Source organism: Carassius gibelio, chromosome A5, assembly GCF_023724105.1.
Source record: "Carassius gibelio isolate Cgi1373 ecotype wild population from Czech Republic chromosome A5, carGib1.2-hapl.c, whole genome shotgun sequence".
NCBI classification, from domain to species: domain Eukaryota; kingdom Metazoa; phylum Chordata; class Actinopteri; order Cypriniformes; family Cyprinidae; genus Carassius; species Carassius gibelio.
In genome coordinates, this window is record NC_068375.1 from 18,601,181 (window position 1) to 18,622,243 (window position 21,063).

Here is a 21,063-nt window from a genome sequence, read left to right on the forward strand (position 1 = left end):
TATTCTACAGTATATAATATTCATATACTACCTAGTACAAGAAAGATAGACAGACAGACAGATAGACAGATAGATACATAGATAGACAGATACAAAGATTTCAAGTCTAGTGTAGATGTTGAACCTTCTCTGAAAGAGTGAAATCACTCAGCCAGCCATCTGACCTGTAGGGAGCTCTTCCATCAGAGTTTTTTGGATGAACGTCATGGTGTTATACACTTTAAAGAAGATTTAGAGACAGAATTAAAAATCCTCACCATGAGGTCATTATCTGTGTTGAGGAAGGAGCTGAAAAAAAAAACAGCTTAGACTAGTCTAAATTTACAACTTAGGTATTTAAGATAGCTGTTCTTTAAGCCTGGAAGGTACACCAACACACCAGCAACTCCTGTTGAGAACCAGCAGACTCACAGTGCTCATATTAATCATTTCTGATTTCCAACTTTCTGAAGTAACAAAGAAACACATTCTAGAATGCATTAGTATAAAAAAGGTAAAAGTTAATTGTGTATGAGGGGGGAACAAGAACCGAGGGGAGTGGTCTGTCTAGGCTACAGACTCAAGAGAAGAAGTAGCCAATAGCTGAGAAACTCAACAAAAGGCCATCTCTATCCATTGTGTTAGTGCTGGATTTCCCACGAGAGGCCCGTCTGCTTGAAAAGGGGAGTGTATCAGTTTCTCCTGACATGGATGTTTATTCATTCTGTGGCCAACTGCACCGCCAGCTCAAAAGGATTCACCTTACCGTTTTGATGTGTATGACACACACACACACACTTTTTGGGGGGAGATAGGTGAAAACAGAAAAGACACTGGCACATGGAGAGACTAGTGTGAGCTGTGTGAATAGGCATGTCCGCCCTCACAGTGACAGTGTTTGTGACAGTATCATGGTTGCTTGTCTGGACTTAGCTTTTGGTGTGAAGTGAGCCACCATTTTGTACTGCAGGATTTCAGAATCCTGCTGGAAGTAAACCGTCACTGCTGTTATGAGATTAGTTTTAGCATTTCTTTCATTGGTGTTTCACAGTTGGGTAACCGGTATTCTAGTAAACAGTCTTTGAGAGACATTGAGAAACAATTTTTCCATTACATCTGTTCATTTCTTGTAGGCTAGACATCTACTGGTTTCTAGGCAGGAGACAAGTGGACCATTGGACTGGAAGTTGTTTGTAGTTAGCAGTGTTGCAGCAACAGGTTCAAATTAAGATCAAATTATGATTATACCCTTAGTGATATTCAGTTATTTGTGAGTTAAGTTAAATATGTATGGGTATTCCATCCAACTTCTTCCGCTTATCCGGTGCTGGGTCGCGGGGGCAGCAGTCTAAGCAGAGATGCCCAGACTTCCCTATCCCTCTTCCCGGGGGATACCGAGCAGTTCCCAGGTCAGCCAAGAGACATAGTACCTCCAGCATGTCCTTGGTCTTCCCTGGGGCCTCCTCGCGGTGGGACGTGCCTAGAACACCTCCCCAGAAAGGCGTCCAGGAGGCATCCGGAACAGATGCCCGAGCCACCTTAGCTGGCTCCTCTCGATGAGGAGGAGCAGTGGCTCTACTCTGAGCTCTTCCCGAGTGGCAGAGCTCCTCACCCTATCTCTAAGGGATCGCCCAGCCACCCTATGGAGAAAGCTAATTTCAGCCTCCTGTATCCGGGATCTTGTCCTTTTGGTCATGACCCACAGCTGGTAAATCGAGATTGTCTTCTTGAAGCTCAACTCGACAGATGGGTACATCGACCGCATCACTGCAGAAGCTGCACCTATCCACCTGTCAATCTCCTGCTCCATCGTTCCTTCACTCGTGGAAAAGACCCCAAGATACTTCAACTTCTCAATTTGAGGCAGGAGCTCTCCACCAACCTGAAGGGGACATGCCACCCTTTTCCAGCTGAGAATCATGGCCTCAGACTTGGAGCTGCTAATTCTCATCCCAGCCACTTCACACTCAGCTGCAAACCATCCCAGCGCACGCAGGACCTTCAGCATGTCCCATTCAGGTTGGTGGAGAACTCCTGCCTCAAGTGGAGACTGGTGATAAAGGGCAGCCCTGCCAGGGTCCAACATATACCAGGAACAAGTCTGACTTACTGTCGGCAATGCAAACCAAGTTCCTGCTCTGGTCATACAGGGACCGGACAGCCATTAACAGAGGGCTCCTGACCCCATACTCCCGGAGCACCACCCACAGGAGGCCGCGATGGACATGGTCGAATGCCTTCTCCAAATTCACAAAACACATGTGGATTGGTTGGGCAAACTCCCATGGATCCCCCAGCACCCTGGCGAGGGAATAAAGCTCGTCCAGTGGACATAAAAAAAAAAATGTATTCAAGATTTTCAATTTATTTAACATTTCCTTGGAAGCAAACCCATGACCTTGATGCTGCCAGCATCATCTGAGCTACAGGGTCTTGAGGGACCTGACAAAAGGCCAAAATCTGCTAGTTATTATTGACAGAAATTTTCTTCTAATCATATTTGTCAGACCCCTCATTTAGCATAGGCTAACAGTGCTTCTTTTAGTAAAGATCATATTTCTTCAAGGGGACTATCCAATTCAATAAACTACCTGTTTCGGGTAAAACATCTTCCAGCTGAGTTTTTGTTGATAGAAGAGAAGGATAAATTCTACTCAGGCTATAATAAGTTTTCATTTTCTATTCACTTCCAGAATGTGTTAATTATTTTAGACTATTATTAGAACTTAAGCCCCATGACTAGCAAACATCTCTGTTTGGCTTTGTATGGAGGGTAACATACTAACTGGCATTAGGTTATGGAGTTTAAATGGTCCAGCTTTTATTCCCCAGTTAACATTATTCAAGAACAGGGTGTATGTAAAATATCACGTTATTCACACTCTGCATACTCTTGGATCTTATTAGCCGATAAGCCTGGACAGTTTCGTTATTTCTTTAGCCATCCAGGTTTAACAGCTTTAGCCTCTAAGGTAGAGAAGTCGAAACAAACTTGGCAAACTGAAACCATCTCATTTCTGGAGCACCATTATCGTCTAAAATATCTCAACACTCAGCTTCTCCTCTCCCTCTTGACCCTTTGTGGGACAATCAGAACCTGTGGACCCGGTTGCCGTGTTCAGTCTTGGTTTAAATGGCTCCATTGTTGTGTTGTAACAAGACGCCAGAGCTTGTTGTTTGATCCACTCTTCTGAAAAGTTTCTTTGCCGTCTTCTTTTCTCTTCCTTTTTGTTAACCACTGTATCAGCTGAGAAGGTCAAGGTACATTGTCTTTTGTTGTGCAGTCTCTTCCTGTATCTTGTCCTATTTGGGGAAAAAAAGAAAAAGTGGTTTGGTATGAATTGCCTTTAAAACGTTTACTAATTTTACCACTTGAATAAGTTGTCTTTTCTCTGCCGCTCCTAAAGTGGTTGGCCATTATTACCATGCTAGTTTGTTGAAGCCTATCCACATATTTGTCCTGGAGTTGCTTGGTTTCGCAGCAGGTGTGTCTGTCAGCCGACTTCTCAGAGGCAAAATCATGGTCTTTAGCGTGAAAGCATAGAGGCCGCTGTCTCTCAGCCTTAGTGCTAGCAAACTGTCAGAAATCACGTTTTAGTGGCTTGTTCGGGTCACGCTGAGAGAGCAGCCTCTTGTTCCTTACTGTCTCTTTCTTTCTCTCTGTTTCACTATCCCTTTTCTTTCTTTCTTCTCCATTTTGCTGCCCACATTTGCCAGCGTACATGAAAATAATCCATACTTTAATCGATTTATATCTACTGATAAATGGTCATGAATTTATCCATATCCGCTGATTTGTTTGTAGTAAAGCTTCTCATTCTGTTGGTGGTAAACAAGAGCTATGTACATCCTTCCTTTAGCAAAGCATTGCTATCAGTAAAAGCATCCCCCAGCATAAGGGAAGACAGACATGAAGACACCATCATCACATTATACAAAATCTTATTGTCTGGCCGACTGCTTTGCCTTGCGTGGCATGATTTGTTGGTAGCCATCTGTGCTCAGCCTCTTTTGAAATGTGAGAAAGAAAATTTGCATAAGAATAACTGACACTTCAAATTAGCTCTCCAATCACAAATGATCATTTTTAGTGTATATGGGTAAGTAGAGGCTCTTCCATTCTGGGGAGAGAAATTATGATAAGAGATAAAGATACTAAGAAATCAAACCTTCAACAATATTTATAGTTGTTGTTTTTGTTATTATATACTGAATTGTTATAAACTACATTAATTAAATTAAAGAAACTACATTTTATTTTATATTCTATATCATGTTTATTAATACTACTGGATTGTTAAATAATAAATATTTTAATAAATATATATATATATATATATATATATATATATATATATATATATATATATATATATATATATACACATTTATATTTACAGTAAAGAATGCATTATATATAATGTATATGAATAATATTAGATGATGTTTAAAAAATATTGTTTAATAATATAGTAATATTCCACTTCTGTAACTGATTATAGCCAAGTTGAGACAGAGTGCTCATCTAGAGTTTTTATAGAAACATCAAACAGCGTTTGTAGGTCATGTGTGCTGGAGTGTGTGTGTTTCAGTGTATGTTTGTGGACTCTCATACTTGTTTTGTAAGTGGATGTGGTAGTGCATGTGTAATGTTGTAGTGAAAAGAGAGAAAAACTGTACAAGAACACTGTTACATTATTAATAACTGTTAATGAAATGAGTCGCTTCTGGATGAACAGAGGGATAAACTGTACATGTCTCTGGATGCCCAGAAAAGCACACCAAGATCTATACACACACACACAGAGAGAAAATATTTCATGGATAAATATGAACTACCTAATATCTCATTACAGTGTCAAAACTGAGAAGATTTATGAAATGTATAAAAACTGGAAAATATTGCACCACTTTGGTGAATATGTTTTCACACATTGCTGCTAAATGCATTTATCTAGATTTGGTAGTATCTGAAAGGCCCTATGACAGGGCTGCCTCTGCTCCATTGGAAGACGGGGTTGGTTCTGCCCGCTCTTAGATGGCCATGAATTCATTTGCACACATATGAAAGGAGAGGAGCCCCTGGCAAAGAGATATTTGTGCTGTCTGGTGTCAGATATCAAGATGGGGGTGTGTTTGTGTGTACACGGATGCTCAGTTTCACACATCTTGCATGGTGGAAGAGCATAGTTTATCCCGACCTCCATGCCAACACTACAGGATGCCAGGGCCATACCAAAGTGTTTGTACCCAGGGCAAAGCGTTTGATTGGGCGGGACAAGAAAATAGAGTGATTATGTGGATTAGTTACATTAAATAGTAGTAGGATAAATATTTCAAGGTTGAATGGAGAAACAGTTGAGTTTGTCCTTATCGTCCTATTTGTTTAGCATTTTCATATTGCTATGACCTGTTGTCACACATTTATTTATTCTCACATCAACAAAGGAAAAGAACTGACTTTCACACAACATGGGACTCAACTCAACCACGGGCTTCTCCAGTTTATGATTCACCTTCATACACCGAGGCAGATATGTGGAGCATATATTTTTAACCTGAGCCAAATGTGCTTTTTGCAGAGGGGTTAAAAGGGCGAATGAAAAATTCTGTAAATTATTTATAATAGCTGAAACTCTTTTAGTGTTCCTCTGTAGGGTTGGGAGTGAGACTGTGCACCGGAATGTGCTTTACTTATACATTGTCAGATATGTGGTGAGGAGGTGCTTTTATCTACATCAACAAAAGAGCTGTAGGTGGAGGAAGAAGTAGGTCACGTCATTTACTTTAGGTCAGAAAGGAGCAGAGAGATATTGACGGGTTTAACTAGACACATAGAAGCGGTTCATTCCAACATGACACTAATTATTGTGTTTTTTCCTTCTTCCCTTCTAGTGATGATTCTGAGGAAGTGCGTTGCTCTTTGAAGTGAGGAAGGAAGGTTAGTAGATTGTTCTGTTATTTATGTCACATAAAATCAGGGGTCATCTCTGAGGTTAAGAAGTGGCCACAGAGAGAAAAAAACAATTCACCAGTTAAAGCTGGTCGAGGTGAATCAAAGAAAAAAGTAAAAATCATGCACTTGCACTTTAAAGGTGGGGTAAGGGATTTCTGGTAGCCAATGTTCACATTTGAAATCACCAAACACAACCCTACCCCAAAAGTGTCCCGCCCCTATTTTCATAGCTCCACCCCACCCATATGTACAAAACCCAGGCAACGATTAGTTCTGTGAAACCAAGCCCGGCACAACAAAATACTATAAAACTCATTATAATCAGTGATACTGTCTATACCATATGTGTGTATATATATATATATATATATATATATATATATATATATATATATATATATATATATATATATATATATATATATTAACATATATATGGTCTACACTGGACATGCCATGACATGGCACAAGAAATCCCAAATAGAAAACTACTTTTGCGTTCTATCTATGACGTATTGAAAGATATTTCAAATGATTTTCAACGGTTGCTTTGTCACGTCTAGTGTACTAGACAGACTTTAGCTGTTGTGGTGCAGACACAGTGTAACTCACCTAGCGAGAAGAAACAAAGCAACTTCGGCATCCGATTGCAGGCCTTGAGTTCTCTCCAGCACTTGGAAAGCTGATCCGATATTTACACAGGTCCTACTTCTTGCCTTATTACCTTAAGCCTACTTTTTTTCCACAGAGGTTTTCCTCTTTTTGTTTTTTATCCGCCATGTCTATCTTTCTGTCGCTCGGCTCAACTAATGTCCATCCTGTGCACTGAACACTCTCTCCTCCAAGTCATGTTTAGACACACCCCTTACTGCTGATTGGCTTTAATTAAGTTTGTTTTGCTACTTGATTCAAATCCGTTTCCTAAAGCGTTTTTGAAAAATCACTTACCCCATCTTTAAAACCCATTGACTAGGAAGCAAAAACTCCTGGTTTGTTTTGTTAAGGAAAAACTAATAGATTTTAAATCATAAAAATGTAAAATTAAAATATGCAATCAAAAAATAGAACACGTACACACACAAAAAGATTAAATATTCAGTTTAACATCGAAAAACTGTGATCATGCAAATGTGTTGTTACAGTTTTAAATATTAAATCTTCTCAGGTTGGAAAATATTTCAAAGGTATTGTGTGTGTATATGTGTATATGTGTGTGTGTGTGTGTGTGTGTGTGTGTGTGTGTGTGTGTGTGTGTGTGTGTGTGTGTGTGTGTGAAGCCCTTTCCTAGACTAAAAAGTGCCAAAACCATCCAAAAGACTAACTTGATCAGGTTGGGAGACCAAATAAGACCAATAAACCATTTGAGGTTGGTAGACTTTTTTTTAGAAGTGTATCATCTTTGAGTCCCAACCTGCAAATGTACTTATTACTGTCCCTTTTATCAGTAGTAGCCTATTTAGTGACCACGTCAAGTTTTTGAGTATGTAGCACACCCGGAAACCTAAATTGATATGTAGGTGATAGTTTTGGAGATCTATAGATGGTTTTGCTCTCTTCATTCAGGACAGCAGTGTGGTTGAATCGAACAGGAGTGGTTAGTGAGGACTGTATTGTGGTGCAGGGTCCAGTTCAGGAAAGAGTGGCTCAAGCACCTCTTTCATTGCTCAGAGAACTAATGTGCGGTCGGAGAAGAATCTGACACAGTTAGGGTGATGAATTCTGCAGAGTCAGTAAAAGCAAAGTGGTGCTGAAAAACACATCTGTGCCGATCTTGGACCACACATCAAAGGCCCATGCTTCTCCTGAGGCAGCGTGCTGTATGTAGCAAGCACTTTTAATTGATTCCTCTGGGCTGAAGTACTTTTTGTTGCGGTCTTGGTTTTTGTATTTGATTTTGTATTTACTCTCTGGGACAAGAGATTTAGAATGGAGATGGCTGGATGAGACAAATCTAACAAGCCACTGAAGAAAGTGCTGGCAACATGAGCATAAGCGACCTCCACAATACACGGCTAACAGTATATGTACTGGCATAAAGGTCCTCTCCTCTCATGCTTGTTATCGCCTTCTAAGGTTTTAAGAAATATAATACTATAATAACCGAAGAGAGAGAGAGAAGGCTATAGGGGGTAAGTGGAATCGGATAAGTTATTCTCTTGCCAAACAGCAAACAAGAAATAATGAGGGGAGGCAGAAACACAGACCCTCCCAGACCTGTGTTCTTCACAACAAGAAAAAAAAAACACACTCTTATCAGATTATAAGGAGACGTGTAAGCAAAAACCATGTGAGAGGACAGGGAGGAACAAAGGTGAAGACAAGAACGTGACTCCATTATTGTTTTTCTCTTTGTTAGCAAACAGTGCAAGTAGTAAGATTTTTTAGAACTTGGTGAACTTTTTGTCAGTCATGTACTGTACCTTGATAATGGCTAAGACTTGAAGTGATTCACCTGATTCATGTCTCATAATGAGGCACGGTTTAGTTTCCTTTTGTTGAAGAATCGAAGGCCTGTTGAGATGTCGAACTCCTGGTCGGTGGAAGGAGTTTTGGAAAGTGAGAAGAATCCATTTCATCTGAGATGTTTCAGGATGTGAGTCAGATCTCAAAGGCAATGAAATTTAAAGCATCATTTCATCTTTGTGCGTGCATTGCGCTGGTTTGTTTTTATTGCAAGCTTAAAAAACACAGAAGCGAGGAAAACAATGGCTCCACAATGGCGCCCGAGTGAAGAAGTGCCTGCGATGAGGTTTCATTTCAGAAGAAAGATCTGGAGAGCAGCTGTCAGAGGGCCATCCCGGGTCTATTAGCACCAAACCATTTCAGAATTCAACTTATGAATGTGCACTTAAAGTCTGACAGGGCAATGGAGACAGTTCATTTTGCTACAATCCTCCATTTCACATTTCTCATTGATCTGTTCTCCTCAAAACTGTACAGTTGGATTAAGTGTGTATCTATATTAAAGAGGTATGATAATACATTGTAAGCCTGCCGACAGACAGCCAGGAATATTGGGAATGTCAGAATCCCTTCTAGTGCTAGACAACTTTTAATAAATCTGGCAAGCTGTGTGGAAAACTTTGTGATGCTTATGAGGACTCTTCCCTTGTGCCTTAGAGAGAGAGAGAGAGGTTCTTGATAAATGAAATGATCATGGTACAAAATGAGCAGCGAGGGATTTGTGAGGGCTTAATGTCAGAATTAGTGCTTCGTGTCCAATCACTTATAGACCAGAGTGAGGAATAACAAAGCTTTTTTTTTAAGAAATACTTTTTTTGAGAATCACCTTTTGCTTTTTACTCAAACAGCTTGTATTTTGGCTAATTATTCTGACTTGAAATTGTGATGAGATGAGCCATAACTGTAAGCTTTAAACTCCTCATGTTTAATAATGTTGAATGTAACGTTTCTGTGTGTAATGTAGGTCTAAATGACAGTCTGTTGTAAAGTGTTCTTCTCTCTGCTGCAGGTTGAGAGAGCTCTCTCTCCAGCACATGCCTCCCTCATTAGTGTCCAGCAGCCGAAGACGCGAGGTCACAAACCCAATGAGCTGCCCATTTCATTCAGCTTTGCTGACATGGAAAGATGACCACAGTGACCTAATGTTGCAGGACGGTCTGACAGCACATTGTACACATATAAAGTAGCCTGAGTAACCCTTGAACCTTGGGTGGAGTGCATTATTTTGTATGAAACTGCTATATTGTCCAACTTTTCAACATGCTTGTAGATTTTATTCATTCAATAAATTGTGCATTTTTCAAAAAAAAAAAAAAAAAGGGAACAGGTCTTGTGATTTATTTGCTGAACCGGCGTGGGTAATGAAATATTTAATATCCTGTGTATTAAAATGATCAGTCTCGAATCCATTGACATGGTTGAATCAGTACTACACTAAGGGACTTCTGCACAGGGAGTTATTGCTTCAGTCTGAACATGTCACCTCTACAATATTTCTATGATTATAATGTACAATTATCCTTTCTTTTCTTGTTCTCTGGCTTGCCATTGTTTAAACATTTCACACGCACAATATGAAAGAACAATAAAGTCTAGACTCAATGTCATTGCTTGGATTTGATTTATACACTTAAGTATTACACATGCATAATGCAAAGTAGCTCTCACACTTCACGTTTTGTTCTCGAAACAGTTTAATGACACTAAGGTAAAATGAGCAAGTCAAATTTCATGTTTTAATGTCTCAGGAAAGCTGGTTGGCTGTTTTCTCTGAATTGCATCAGGAAGTGGTCATGAGGCACAAATAAATCTACTTTGGTCTGGAAATGAAAGTTCATATATTCTGCTCTTTCTGCATGTGCCACAAAGAGCTGATCACACGGGAGTCTAGCAGAACACCTGAACACAAAGCCAGGCATTGTGTGTCGTTCTGACCTCAGTGTCATGTGACTCCGTCATGGCCAGGTGTTGCCTGTATCTGGAGCAGAAAAGATGTTTTGCTCTTAAGACCAAACCAAACAAACTAAAGCAACAGAGACGCAAGGAAATATGGGAAAACATGAAATTATAAAATGTATTGAGAGTGTGAATTACATGTGTTTACGTGGGATTCGAACATATTAGTATCATTATTTATATTACATTTATAACATTTCATGGAAAGAAACATTAAGATTTAAAACTGAGAAGTATTTAAAATCATGTTTTGTTTATAGGTCTTTTATTAAATTTGTTACATAAAACAAAAACCCAACCTGTGTACCTGGTGTCTTTCACATCAGTCCCATGTGAAATCCAGCTAATAAAGAACATTGTTAACTGACTGGAAGCATTCACAAACCCTCCAGCAGTTGTTCTACTTCCATAGACCAGCATTGTAGTTTATTCAGTAGCTCAAGACCCCCTCTCGGACATCTGACGAACACATGAATTCACCATCTCAGTTGTTTCAGTCTAATCCTTCAGATGAATGGTCCCAGACTCGTCATCTGTAACGCAGAGATGGAAAATAATGAAGAATTACAAATGACTGGCAGAGGCAGAATCTGATTAGACATATTGATTGACTGATGTCCATTGTACATCTACGATGACTGATGTTCCATCTTCAGTTATGAAACACAGTTTTAGAGTAGATCTTCCCAGAACAATGGCACCGGCCGCCCAACTCCACGGCACAATTGAATTGTCTCTAAGCACATAGAACCACAAAAAGCCCTGCTAGCTTTGCTTCAGAATCACTTACGAATGATCCGAAATCAGACACAAACACTGAAACTCAATATACTTTTTGTTGACATTTGAAATTTAGAGAAAAGAAAATAAAGTGAGAGTGCTTTTAAGACCAAAGAAAGTGACCTTGGCGAGGCCAGCGAGAGGTAGGCTATCTAACTTTAAAAACTCCATTACCTACTCCAGGACTTGCTCTTTCTCTCTCTCTTTTCTTGCTTTAAGAAAGAGGAAAGTACTGCGCAGTATTTCACCTTTATCTCCCGATAGCAGGTCTTTGTGTTATCTTATTCTTATTGGAAAGAAGGGAGAAACAAGAAGGAGGGGAAAAGCCTCCAAGGCGCGATACACCACGCACTCCCCACGGATGGTGAGATACCAAACACTTCCTTTCCGAACTTTCCACACTTTCATGCTAAAGGAGATGAGAGCCAGTTGCATTGTAAAGGGAGCTTCTTTTGGATTTCTCTACAGACAAATAGAAGGATACATCTGAAAAGCAGAGCATATGCCGCCGCACGAGGTGTACGCGCCTGTGTGTGTGCGTTTGCGTTTATGTACTCGCGCAGAGCCGGGCTGAATAGCACAAAGAGAACTTTTAAAGAGAGAACTGTGACATATTCCCAGAGTGTCTGTCTGCCAGTCAGAATTCCCAAGCATGCTGGGTGATGTCCTCCAAAGCACAGATCTACCTGTGCAAGAGGCCCCTGTGACAGAACACATGCAGCACTGATTTTCACAGATGGGTTGCAGTGGCCTGTGAGGTTTCTCTCTCCCGCATCGAACTGAGAATACATTTTGGGCCACACTAAAAATGTAGCAGGTTTAAGTTCTTATTTTTTATACATTTTTTTAGCCTGGCACCACAGTCTGACTCTGAACACAATGGGTTTCACTCATAATACACAAGCAGACACAGTGGAAACCGCCTTTGAAATGTTACAACAATATGATGATTTATTTTACATAAAACTGGTTTGCACAGAAATGTTTAAGCAAACTCTGTGGTCAATACATAGGCCTGAGCTCAGACACGAGGACAGTTCCTCACTCTGCGTGTTTGCATTGATATGGTTGTTTATTGTTACAAAACCACCTTTGGTGAGTGTAAAATTGTATATTGGTCAATAAGAGCTAGATGAAGCCTTGCATCCCTGTGGTTTATTTCTGGTTTTCTGAGTTCTTTATGAGGACTGTGACAAGTAATGCAAAATAACAGACAATGGCTGTTGAATTTCTGGAAAATAAGCAGTGAGTGGAGGCATGCAATTATAACAAGTACGTGAAAGCATTATTTCAAAATATATGATAAAAACCTCATGTTTCTGACTTCAGTTTAACATCACATTCACCTCATAATGAATAATAAGACATACAGAAATGACAAGAAAAAAAAAACAGGATCTCATCTGGCTATCCAACTGCTCTGAGAGCCCCTTTCTTCTCCCAGCATGCCTTGAGGCAGTGTGCTTTAAACAAGTGGAGTGCTGTTCGCTTTTGAACTGATAGAGAACCAACAGTCAAAGCATCATTGTTTCATGAGGCCTAACAAAAATGATGGAAACAGAGGGTAAGTTTATGTTGTTCTTTTTTACTGTAAAGATTATTTCAATCGGAAACTTTTAAGTTGGGAATCCTCTTTAGACAAGACTTAACACTGAAACTCATCATGATTTCTGTTTGTAAAGAAATGAAAAACAGGAAAGGCATCAATAAGATTTTTAAACCAGATATTGGAGGGGTTTTGATTTAGTAATGACTGATTTCTAAGGCCAAGTAAGCAGTTTACTGAATTAAACATTGCTCCTTGTTTAATGAATGCATGCTACGCTTTCATTTAGTAAAGACTCTAAATAAAGCAATTGTAATGACTTGTAATACATACATATAATATTTACTTCTTTGGGCTACTTTTATGATACATTTATGAATGATTTCGCATCATTTTTGAAGCTTAAAATATTAAATTTACATTCACTTTAAAATTTTATTTTTATGTTTCATGGAAAAATGAATGTTAAAAAAGCTGAATAACAATACAAAAGCAATCTATTTGTCATGGTAAAATACAATAAATAAATAAATGACCTTCATCAGGTACTCTGGTATTTGTTAATTAGCCTTTGTATGAGTAAAAACGCCCAATCTCGTATTACAATTAAAATCACTGTCCTTAAAACCCATCAGAGAATTGAAAATCATCTAAACTGAATGCATCATTCATTCATGTATAATTGCAGTCCGAAATAATACCTAAACCCCTGTCACTCTGTAGCCACTCCAAACCCATCCATGAGTGTCCCTGTCCATTATCCAGTGGGCTTACGACTGAGGATCAGACTGAAGACTATTTCATTTGATTCTATTCATGAGATGCAAACATTAATATGCAAAGAACAATCAACACCTCCCGTAATCTAGAAACTCATTCTTCTACAAATACGAGACTAATCTTAATTCATCTTTGCAAATCATACATACTTTAGATTTTGATTTTCAGGTTTTGAGTTGATATTTACAAATAAATGAAACCGCAGATTCTGTATCTCTGTCACCGGCCCATGTCCTAGGGTCAAGTTCGTCCATTCAGACAGGACATGGGAATCACAGGGGACTCACAAAGGAGGTCTGGTCTAGACACAGTCCCCTCACCCAGTGCTCAGACCATGGTGGAGGTCCTTAGAGACCCATCCTTCATTTGTTTCCTTAGTCCTTCAATGCTTGCCTTGTCAGACACCAAATGTCACCAGTTAAACTCGCTGAAGCCTTCAACTTGAACTTCAGATATGTGTCCCTATCAACAATAAATAAATAAAAATAAATTAAAAAGTTAAGTTTTTTTTTTTTTTTTTTTTTTTTTAGTGGGACATGTCAGAGTCACATATCAATATGTGTGTGTGTGTGTGTAGATAGACTTTTTTATTTTTTAATTAATTTATTTAATTTATTTTTTTGCAACTGACTTTAGTAGGAAAATATCTGCTAAATACAGAAATGTATAAAATCGATGTGGCCTTGCATAGAAGCTGAACCCTAGAGGTCTCCACTTGCACACAAGCTCTGCACAAATCTGAAGGTGCTGTCCTGTGGACAGTCTCATCACATTCATGTACACGCACACAGACGCTCACATATACAGCTAACCTGGATTCATTTGGTGGATTGAGTCATTCACTACTGTATTTAAGGGGTCTGAAGACAGAGCTGGACTTTCACTGTTACTCTTATAACGCATGCTCTGATTCACACACACACACACATCGTCACTACACATCATCTTGACAAACATACCTAAACATGACATCACTTGCATTTGAGATAACATATTGGTAAGGGTCTCAAAATGTGTAAGAGAAAATGACAAGGATTGAGATGTTATCAAAACGAAGTGAGGTTTAGAAGACGTTCATACAGCTGGCATGATAGAGGAGAAGAATCATTGCCGATGGTTAAAACAGACGTCAGGCTTGTGTTTAATTGTTTTGCAAACGCAACTGTCATCTTATATGTTTTCCTTTGAGAGAGTGAGCAAAAAATACATTAACAACAATGCATCATTCAAATGCCCCCCTCCCCCAGAGTAAATAGCAACAAAATAAAATGCATTGCACTTTGATTTTCCTGATTAATTTCCCAGTGCCATAATGGCCATAAGTGATTGATTGCGATGTTATTTATGTCATTGATGTACAGAGGTACACTGCCACCAAACACATGCATACACACACACTCGCAGCATTTCATTTGCACAGAAAACTACGAGCAACAGCTGGCTATCTGAAATGACTAAATAAAAGAGAGAGCAAGCTTTGTGTGTGTGTGTGTGTGTGTGAAAGTGGAACAGGGGCTGTGAATGCCTCTCCTGATGAGAGATGGAGGCATATTGAAAAGTTTATTAAATTACCCTGATTAACAATTTAGCCACGAATAGTAGAGTGGTGGAGGAGCTCTATGAGGAGGCCCTATCGCCATTCAAACCTCGAGCTGTGGGGTCGAAAGGTTCCTGAAGTTCACATGCTCTAGGGCCTTTGTTATGCTAACACTCCAGCCCCCACTTCATGGCCAGACACAAACTATTCCTTGAGAACTTCACCGGCGGCTTGTTGTTGCTGGGTGTGCCACTGCATTGGTCAGTGCTCTGAAATCTTTTTTTCATAAATCATTGGAGGGACAGCTGGACTGTGTGAGGATGAGGAGGCAGTGAGCAATGCTGTTACGCTCATGTAAAGTAATGCAAAATATATCAAGTCAAGTCACGTTTATTTGTAAAGAGCTTCATACAATACTGAGTCAAAGCAGCTTTAGAGTGTCAAACTGAAAAATAGTTTGTCAGAGCAAGAAGACAATAACAAATAATCGTTTTTTTCCCCAGCTAAAGTCAGTTCATTGATGTCATCAGCCAGAGAACTAAACTGGATGATGACAAAATATGTAAATTATGATCCATTTTTCATGAGTTAAGGTATAGTGTTATAGTGTATAATAAAACATTTCCATTTTAATTAACTTGAATTTTAAGTGTTTTACCTTTAAGTATCAGGTATAGGAATAATAACATGATCATCGCAATTTTAAAATTTAACATTTTATTTGACATTTTACAGAATGAGTTTAACAATAAAAATAGATAACAGTGAAACAGAAAATACGATAAAAATGTAGGAAACTGTAGACGAAATAAAGTTAGGGAGTGTAAATAGAGGTCTTTGGAATATTTGAGGTTTTTGCGGTGTAAATTTAGAAACGTTTTATTTGTAAGTTATTTTAAAGGATGCAAAATGTAATTTAATATTATTATTATTATTATTATTATTATTATGCTGCAAAACATATAGAGTAACACAAAAGATTTGCATATCGAGACATTTATGTTAAAAACCATAATAATGTTATAAAATAAATAATCATACATATTATATAATTCCAAATAAAACACATTACTAATACAGCATGTAAATAAAGAAAACAGGCCCATGTAGATTTGGAAGATTACAAAAAAAAAAATGGAAATACTGGAAATACATAATGTTGTATGAAAATATATTTAATGATATACATGACAAAGGTTGTGTTTTTCATTTCTATTCAGTAATTCTTATTTATTTCAGTGATGGACAGATGTAAAACAGGTTACAACTGCGCAAAGCACTTGACAATTACAAAGGTTTACAAAGGTTTCAGTAAAAATAAATGAGAATAAAGGGAGAGAAATGGACGGTCAGTGAGCTCGGGTCTCTGGGGATCAGTAATCAATACTTTAACAAGAAGAGGTCAGCAGATAACATGCCTAGAGGTCCAGGTCAAATGCTGGCCAGACACCCTTGACCTGAAGGTCAAGCTCTTTATCATCAGAACATGTGTTGTAAGTTAGTGACTTTACAGACTTCAGCAGCATCATAGGCTTTAAACAGTATTAGACTACATTTGATTTCATTAAGTAAATAATCATTATCATTTGCCAAATAATTGCAGAATCCATGCTGTAGCTGTAGACTGCATCAAATTGTAACATCGTAACATCGGGTGGGTGAAACATGAAGAAAACACTTTTACACTTTTTAATTTCAAAAAGCAAATGAAAAGCATTCACCCAGAGAAGCGGCCTGTACAGACAGACTTACACTTATATTGGCTTTTAAAGACCCCCCCCCCCCCCTCAAAAAAAAAAAAAAATGAAAATGACATGAATACAATGTGAATAAAAACACCCATTCTAAATGTCAGTGCATATTATCCTCTCGTACTGCAAATGGTGGCATAAAATAGAAAGATGAATCTGACTGCTCTATAGAAGATGCACAATGCAACCTTGACAGAAGGGCGGACCTGGTCGGACATGCAAATAACGGCACATGAATATACTGCATCCAGACAGCTTTCATCCATCCCACGATCTTACTGTTTTTCAGATGTGCCACATCAGGTACGTCTGTCCATGAATATCTGTAAATCCATCATCAACCCATCACAAAATAGTAAGGATGCCGAGCGGCTCCGTATGAAAGCCTGGCTAATTACTTGATGAAGAGAAATCTCTCTCTCTCCCCCTCTCTCTCTCTCTTTCCAGGAGAGCCCGCCCTCCCCTCTCTTTTAATTATCACATTTGTGGACTGCAGAGCTGTGGCAGAATCTATTAAAAACTAATGCCTTCAGCATATAACCACAGCAGGCCATTCGGTCAGGATGTCTTAGACTTCATTTCTAGGAATGGCCATTTGAAACTGTACTATATTCACTTTGTTTGTCATTCCATATGGCTTATTTAAAGAATACTGCTTAAAAATGAGTATAGCTCTATTTAGTTGAGCAGCTCTGGGATTCAAGGGCTCTGGCCATTAGGTAGGCACTTCTCTGAGACAACAGAGTGGGGACCATCAGGGAGAGATGGATTGTAAGGTGTGGGAGTTCACAGCAGGGGATCTGTCTGACCCAATGGACCCACAAAGCGGCCCTCTCAGAGACGGTCCACCTCTCTTTCAGAGCTGCTTGTCGTCTATTCAAAAGGCCTTGTTCAGAGGACACTATAGGTAAAGAAAGACTGCTATAGTCATGAATCCTGTTGCACCATTGCCTGTGTTGAATACATTGATTTGCATGCATATTAATTACAATTTGTAATGAGAGGTGAGTTTTCATATGCTTAGAATTTAATAGGTTTCTCCTGAGCGCATGCCACATTATACACGTTTTGCCTGTGGTTTGACTAAAAACTGCATAATATTTATGTGCACAGTATTTCAATCTCGTCCTGTGCTAGGGATGTTTGGAGCTTGCGACCGGGGTCTAATGTCAACAATGCATGGAGGTGACATTTACATTGAGAGAAGTGTATACATGCAACAAAAGCACCTCCGGTGTAATTCCTTTAAATAACATTATGTGTCTAGAAAAATCGCATGACATTTGATAGAATGAGTATGATGCTTCTAAGTGGACTGGATATCAGAATGGCATATAAATGCCACTTTTGCATTTCCTTAAACAATAGAAAAGAAATATGAATACTGTGAAAGCAGATACCAAGAGGTCTATTCTCTGCATTTTAATATCTATGATAATAATGATGATAATAATAATTATTATTATAATGATTATATATTATATTGTATATAATGATATTTTAAATAAACCTAAGATTCAATTATAATGTTGAACAGAAAGCAGAAAAAAAATAAGAAAACATGGAAATCATTCAGGTGTGTTGCATTTTAATAAAATTCAAATGACAAATTATGCTGATTCAGAAATCTGTAATCTGTGCCACTGCAGCAGAACTATGTCTCTCTCTGTTTCTCAAGAGCAGAGCAGCTGGGAGACACATTTCAAATCATGTTTAATTAATAACATATATCATTTTGATCTGTTTCCAGTTTTTGTTCAAAATCACCATGACAAATAATGAATGGCATTTAGAAATGAGTCTGTTTGACTGGATATACAAAAGTTGGGCCGTAGTATTGTCATAGTATGGATTGCAGAGCAAGGGAGTTGGAAAGAAGGGAACAGACACCAAGGAAGAAGCTTGGATAAAAAGCAGAAATGCCTGTGAACGTTGACTGTGATCTTTCATGACCCAGATATGGTATTTCATCTAAAAATAAAGCATGCAGCAGGGGTAGTAATAAAGGCAATTCACAGCCACACTGTTCAAGTAATGAAAGATTTCTTTATTAATGCCTCTTGTGTATTTTAATTATCATAATGATTTCCAATGGGCATTAAGTTTTATCCTATGTCGTATTTAGTATATTTTTGCAAATTGTGTTAATTGCACAACTAATTAACACTATTAAAAAAATCGGTTTTCTCTAGTCTAAGGAGTTATCAAGACATAAAGTCTGTTCATAGTCATCCACTCATGGTCTACTTATAGGGGTATTTAAATATAAAATGTTTCACCCTATCAGCTGGATGGTCTGTTAATGTAAGCACTAAAGCACTGTTTACAGCGGCTCCACCAGTCTAATGTGTTTGATGTTTACAGCACCTCCTTTTACTGAGCATCTCTTTCTAGAACTCTATTCTTTTAATTAGTTCCAAAGTAATAGAGAGAACTAATAGGAACAAAATCATCAAATAAATGCATTGAAATGTGATTTGATCATTAGGACAATTATCATCATGTTTTAAAAGCTGGAAAGACAAAGCAACTAGAATAATAAAACACTCAAGTGTGATATAAAATAAAACAAAGCAATAAAGGCAAGCATAAGAGCACACCACAAGGCACTCAGTCCATCTCTATTTGACAGTTATACATCAGTTAGACAAACGCATACAAAGATCTTTTGTAAATATAGGATAAGAAGATCTTGTTTACTGTACACAGTGATAATGACAGGGGAGTGAGGGTGAATTCATGACCCACTGCTATTTACACTACCCCACTCACTAGTGTGGACACATCTACTCCTTCTTTATTACGAGCATACTGTTTTCTACATCGATTAAATATAAAACAACTCTAGACTATTTGATAGATTACAGCTCTGTTCTCCCTCAAATCGCAAAAATAAAAAAGGTGTATCCTTAGATTTTGTATTTATTTATTTGCTTGTATTTAATTCTATAATTTAATTGTAAATAAAACAATTCACAAAAAGGAAGCTATTGTTAAATCCAAGACCAACGAAGTAGGCTACATAAAATACAACATAGAATAAATACAGAAAATAGGGGAAAAGTAAAGTGATGAACTTAAAATTAAATAAACAAGAAGCATACAATACATACATACATACATACAGGGGCGATTCTAGGATTTTTTTCAACTGGGGGGCACAAGAGGGGCCATGATTAATACAGAGGGGCCAATCTTGTGTTGTTTGAACTGTATATCCAAATCATTTCAAGAGTTCAGTAACCTTTAAAATCAGTAATAAACAGTGATACCCTATTATATTTTAATAGCAGGTATTCACTGCTCTAAATAAAAAAAATCAAATACAATCTGTATTAACTTTTCACTTTAAAAGTAGACAGATCTCATGTTTTCCATGTTTTCTTTTTTTTCTGCTTTCTATTCAACATTATAATTGAATGTTGAATAGATGTTGAATGTTTTATTTAAAATATCATTATATACAATATAATATATAATCATTATAATAATAAAAGTAAAAAAGAAAAACTGTAATAAATAAAATAATCAAATGTATGAATAGTGTACAACTCACAAATAATAATAATATAATTTATTTATAATAGCCTTATATATATATATATATATATATATAATAGCCTTATTTATATAAATGCAGAATAACATTAATAATTCATAGAAATAAATACACAATTAATTAATTAATATAACTAATATAAATTTAATATAATTTCATTATATGTTTTTGTTAATTATCCACATCCCATTCAATTTGCATAGCAGCAGTTGCAGTAAATTTGCATTGATGAATAAACAAAATCAACTTATGTCAAGGCTAATTAATCTTGAGCATATTGAGTTAAAAATATCATATATCCATACTTTGTTAGAAAGCTACTTGTTCAAAAAGGTAGCTTTAATTTAACATGTAAAATATGTTGATCCTATAAAACAGTTTAGAATAGCTTAATTAGTCCAGTGTTATTTAAGTATTAGTTATTTATTTTGCTATTTAATCATGCATTAAATAATTATGTATGATTTTTTTGAGAATATATATGTCTATGGGGTTAACAACACCGGTAGGAAAACGTCACATGTGTTCCTTTCCCTACTTCCGGTGAAGGGGTCCTGCAAGATCCCTAAGTCGCCCAAATTATTGCCTGTTTTAAAACTGAGAATAATACAACGTTATCGTTTGTAAATTGTAAATAATGATGATATGTACGAGCATGCATGTTGTTCATCAATCTGAAATATCACTGTGACACAGATATCTATTATTCGGGGGCTCTCGCGGTCATTAAACCGTGCAGGCTGTCAGTGGCAGCTC

General features: G+C 37.7%; 2 long non-coding RNA genes across 4 annotated transcripts in view; one reads left to right on the plus strand and one right to left on the minus strand.

The window, feature by feature from the left end:
- LOC127999324 (uncharacterized) overlaps positions 1–10,041 on the plus strand; it is a 42,481-nt gene extending 32,440 nt beyond the window's left edge. For all 3 annotated transcript variants that reach the window (XR_008172149.1, XR_008172161.1, XR_008172155.1), the window contains exons 3-4: positions 5,875–5,920; positions 9,408–10,041. This is a non-coding gene — a long non-coding RNA (uncharacterized LOC127999324). The remainder of the gene's footprint in view (positions 1–5,874; positions 5,921–9,407) is intronic.
- On the minus strand, positions 10,041–17,137 carry LOC127999345 (uncharacterized). Its single transcript, XR_008172172.1, has 3 exons — positions 17,028–17,137; positions 10,662–10,887; positions 10,041–10,376 (listed from the first exon to the last, which is right to left on the minus strand). It is a non-coding gene; the product is annotated as an uncharacterized LOC127999345 (long non-coding RNA).
- Positions 17,138–21,063: the final 3,926 nt, after the last annotated feature.